The sequence below is a fragment of the Bombus fervidus genome, unplaced genomic scaffold, assembly GCF_041682495.2.
Source record: "Bombus fervidus isolate BK054 unplaced genomic scaffold, iyBomFerv1 scaffold0071, whole genome shotgun sequence".
Taxonomy (NCBI): domain Eukaryota; kingdom Metazoa; phylum Arthropoda; class Insecta; order Hymenoptera; family Apidae; genus Bombus; species Bombus fervidus.
The window spans coordinates 36614-41743 of NW_027212634.1; the positions used below are offsets into that span (position 1 = coordinate 36614).

The window sequence follows — 5130 nt, forward strand, 5'->3', positions numbered from 1 at the left end:
TTCGCTTAAAAGCGTTATAAGGTACGAATATTTTTATATAAATGGGAATGTTATTAAGTTTTACGTCGGGATTAAACGTTTATTTCGTCCCGAAAACGTTAAAAAAAAATTTTTTATTCGAAAGGTTTTTTCGAGTTATTTCGCTTAAAAGTGTTATAAGGTACGAATATTCTTGCATAAATCGCTTTAAAATGACGTTTTACATCGGGATTAAGGGTTTATTTCGTCGCTGAAAAGTTATATAAAAAAAGTATGATCGCGTCCGGGACGTTGGAACTTAGTCTCATTCTGGACGGGTACGTTGGGACTTAGAAAAATTTTCGACCGAAAAGTTTTTTCGAGTTATTTCGTTAAAAAGCGTTATAAGGTACGAATATTTTTATATAAATCGCTATATTATTATATTTTACGTCGGGATTAAACGTTTATTTGGTCCCGAAAACGTTAAAAAAAAATAGTGGACCGACGCGACTCGGCCCGTCGGACTTTGTCATACTCTCCACCGGTACGTAGGGACTTAGAAAAATTTTCGACCGAAAAGTTTTTTCGAGTTATTTCGCTTAAAAGTGTTATAAGGTACGAATATTTTTATATAAATGGGAATGTTATTAAGTTTTACGTCGGGATTAAACGTTTATTTCGTCCCGAAAACGTTAAAAAAAAATTTTTTATTCGAAAGGTTTTTTTGAATTATTTCGCTTAAAAGCGTTATAAGGTGGCAATATTTGTGCATAAATCGCTTTAAAAGGACCTTTTACATCGGGATTAAGGGTTTATTTCGTCGCTGAAATGTTATATAAAAAAAGTACGATCGCGCCCGGGACGTTGGAACTTAGTCGCATTCTCGACCGGTACGTTGGGACTTAGAAAAATTTTCGACCGAAAAGTTTTTTCGAGTTATTTCGTTAAAAAGCGTTATGAGGTATGAATATTTTTATATAAATCGCTATATTATTTTATTTTACGTCGGGATTAAACGTTTATTTCGTCCGTGGAAGGTTAAAAAAAAACGGACGGATACGACCGGGCCTTTGGAACTTTGTCTCATTCTGGACCGGTACGTTGGGACTTAGAAAAATTTCGGCCGGCGGAAAAGTCCGAAATACTTATTTCGAGTTATTTCGTTAAAAAGCGTTATAAGGTATAAATATTTTTGCGGAAACGGTTATATCTCTATTAAATACAACTGGATTAAACGTTTTTTCGAATTTTTTAAAAAATTTGTGTTCGACGAACTGACACGACTGCGATATTTGTTTAATTATTTCGTTAATTAACGTTGCAAGGTATATATTTTTTTGCATATTTCTCGTTGTTTCAACGTGTTCTAATCGATTAAGAACGTGGTTTTTGTCCGTATTCGTTAAAAGAGGTGGTTTACTGATGCGATTTTGAAAAAAAAAAAAAAATTAAATTTTTCGATAAAAACTCGTTTAAAATATTAAAATAAGCGGTGCGTTAAAATATCTCGACGATAGGACGTTTTATAAGGGTACTTTATTGGAACAAAGTGGTCGAGCGTTTCAGAGACTAAGTCCGACGGTACGTTGGGACTTAGAAAAATTTCGGCCGGCGGAAAAGTCCGAAAAGCTTATTTCGAGTTATTTCGTTAAAAAGCGTTATAAGGTATAAATATTTTTGCAGAAACGGTTATATCTCTATTAAATACAACTGGATTAAACGTTTTTTTCGAATTTTTTAAAAAATTAGTGTCCGTCGAACTGACACGACTGCGATATTTGTTTAATTTTTTCGTTAATTAACGTTGCAAGGTATATATTTTTTTGCATATTTCTCGTTGTTTCAACGTGTTCTAATCGATTAAGAACGTGGTTTTTGTCCGTATTCGTTAAAAGAGGTGGTTTACTGATGCGATTTTGAAAAAAAAAAAAAAATTAAATTTTTCGATAAAAACTCGTTTGAAATATTAAAATAAGCGGTGCGTTAAAATATCTCGACGATAGGATGTTTTCTAAGGGTAGTTTATTCGAAAAAAGTGGTCGAGCGTTTCAGAGACTAAGTCCGACGGTACGCTCTAACGGAGGTTTTACATGGTAAGCGCCCGGCCGCTGGCCCGGCCGGCGCCGACCGTCCGGCCGGCGCTTTGGTATCTATAAGAGACACGTCGAGTCGGACGGTCCGGACGGAACAGCGTCGAGCGCGTGGCTATTCTACGGCCTCGGTTGAGAATTCAGTCACCGCTCCTCGAGTCTTAGTGAACTTTTTTACTATTTCTCGACTGTTCCTTCGTTCTCGTATCGACTCTTTCTCTACACTGCTGCGCCGCGGGTCGCTGTCCTGGACGTAATGACCAAATAACGTGGCAAGGTTCCCCTTAGTCGGGAAGCTGGATCCTGTATGCTCGCACTAACTTTAAAAAAAGTTAGGGCAGTGTGCTTGTTACTAACTGAGTATCAATTCATGCTGGTTCGGCAGAGACCGTTCCAAAACTTATGTTATAGCGTACGCAGTACGTTTTAAACATACGAAAGGCTAATGGGGAGCGTACTACCTTTTAGGAAGTGCGTTCTTTCTGATTGGAGAATATCAAAAGAACGAACGAATATGTTTCTTACGAGGACGGTACGTTCAGCATGCAGTTTACGTGCTTTTTACCGCTAAGGCATATTCGTTCAACCAACAAACCATTCTTACAGAATGATCCTATGAACAGAATGATCTTAAAATATTCCACACAAACAATCAAACGAACGAAAGAAAGTAAAGAGAGTGGCGAAATGAGAGGAGAGAGAGTAGTGGCGTTCGACGTTACAACGGGAATTAAAAGGGTGTCGTCGAACGTTCACTAAGAACGAAAAGTCTCGTCGTACGGTGTTACGGACCCACCTACGACACTCTGAGGCTATTTTAAAAAGAGAGTCTTTTGACTCTAATATATAATATATATATATAAAATACAAAGTTCCCTGGTTGATCCTGCCAGTAGTCATATGCTTGTCTCAAAGATTAAGCCATGCATGTCTCAGTACATGCCGCATTAAGGTGAAACCGCGAATGGCTCATTAAATCAGTTATGGTTTCTTAGATCATACTTAAACTTACTTGGATAACTGTGGTAATTCTAGAGCTAATACATGCAAACAGATTCGTACCAGAGATGGTACGAATGCTTTTATTAGATCAAAACCAATCGGTGGCGGATGGCTCGTCCGTTCGTCCATCGTTTGTTTTGGTGACTCTGAATAACTTTGTGCTGATCGCATGGTCATCTAGCACCGGCGACGCATCTTTCAAATGTCTGCCTTATCAACTGTCGATGGTAGGTTCTGCGCCTACCATGGTTGTAACGGGTAACGGGGAATCAGGGTTCGATTCCGGAGAGGGAGCCTGAGAAACAGCTACCACATCCAAGGAAGGCAGCAGGCGCGCAAATTACCCACTCCCGGCACGGGGAGGTAGTGACGAAAAATAACGATACGGGACTCATCCGAGGCCCCGTAATCGGAATGAGTACACTTTAAATCCTTTAACGAGGACCAATTGGAGGGCAAGTCTGGTGCCAGCAGCCGCGGTAATTCCAGCTCCAATAGCGTATATTAAAGTTGTTGCGGTTAAAAAGCTCGTAGTTGAATCTGTGTGTCACAGTGTCGGTTCACCGCTCGCGGTGTTTAACTGGCATTATGTGGTACGTCCTATCGGTGGGCTTAGCTCCTCGCGGGGCGGTCCAACTAATATCCCATCGCGGTGCTCTTCACTGAGTGTCGAGGTGGGCCGATACGTTTACTTTGAACAAATTAGAGTGCTTAAAGCAGGCTACCTTCGCCTGAATACTGTGTGCATGGAATAATGGAATAGGACCTCGGTTCTATTTTGTTGGTTTTCGGAGCCCCGAGGTAATGATTAATAGGGACAGATGGGGGCATTCGTATTGCGACGTTAGAGGTGAAATTCTTGGATCGTCGCAAGACGGACAGAAGCGAAAGCATTTGCCAAAAATGTTTTCATTAATCAAGAACGAAAGTTAGAGGTTCGAAGGCGATCAGATACCGCCCTAGTTCTAACCATAAACGATGCCAGCCAGCGATCCGCCGAAGTTCCTCCGATGACTCGGCGGGCAGCTTCCGGGAAACCAAAGCTTTTGGGTTCCGGGGGAAGTATGGTTGCAAAGCTGAAACTTAAAGGAATTGACGGAAGGGCACCACCAGGAGTGGAGCCTGCGGCTTAATTTGACTCAACACGGGAAACCTCACCAGGCCCGGACACCGGAAGGATTGACAGATTGATAGCTCTTTCTTGATTCGGTGGGTGGTGGTGCATGGCCGTTCTTAGTTGGTGGAGCGATTTGTCTGGTTAATTCCGATAACGAACGAGACTCTAGCCTGCTAAATAGACGTAAATTATGGTATCTCGAAGGCCCCCGGCTTCGGTCGGCGGGTTTTTACTACCAACGTACAAACAAATCTTCTTAGAGGAACAGGCGGCTTCTAGCCGCACGAGATTGAGCAATAACAGGTCTGTGATGCCCTTAGATGTTCTGGGCCGCACGCGCGCTACACTGAAGGAATCAGCGTGTTTTCCCTGGCCGAAAGGCCCGGGTAACCCGCTGAACCTCCTTCGTGCTAGGGATTGGGGCTTGCAATTATTCCCCATGAACGAGGAATTCCCAGTAAGCGCGAGTCATAAGCTCGCGTTGATTACGTCCCTGCCCTTTGTACACACCGCCCGTCGCTACTACCGATTGAATGATTTAGTGAGGTCTTCGGACTGGTGCGCGGCCAATGTGATAAGCATTGCCGATGTTACCGGGAAGATGACCAAACTTGATCATTTAGAGGAAGTAAAAGTCGTAACAAGGTTTCCGTAGGTGAACCTGCGGAAGGATCATTAACGAAAAATACAAAAACACAAAGAATATATTTGACTTGAACACTGTATAATAAAATATATATAATATCGTCGGTAAGGAGCCGTACTCCTCCTATATCGACACAAAGTATATACGACGTATTAACAAGCTATATACTTTGACAAAAGCCAAATTTTACAATAAGGAGGTGAGAGACGCTCCAGTTACGAAACTATACGAAGAGTGTGGCACTCTCTCTCGATCATCGGGATGAAGAGATATACTTTTACACGAATAATTCGAGGCGCCTGCGTGAGGTCGTA

At 41.7% G+C, this 5130-nt stretch overlaps 1 non-coding gene across 1 annotated transcript; it reads left to right on the forward strand.

Moving 5' to 3' along the window:
* The first annotated feature begins 2924 nt into the window (after positions 1–2924).
* LOC139997380 (small subunit ribosomal RNA) lies at positions 2925–4848 on the forward strand. The gene has a single exon (XR_011802764.1). It is a non-coding gene; the product is annotated as a small subunit ribosomal RNA (ribosomal RNA).
* The last annotated feature ends 282 nt before the right edge of the window (positions 4849–5130 follow it).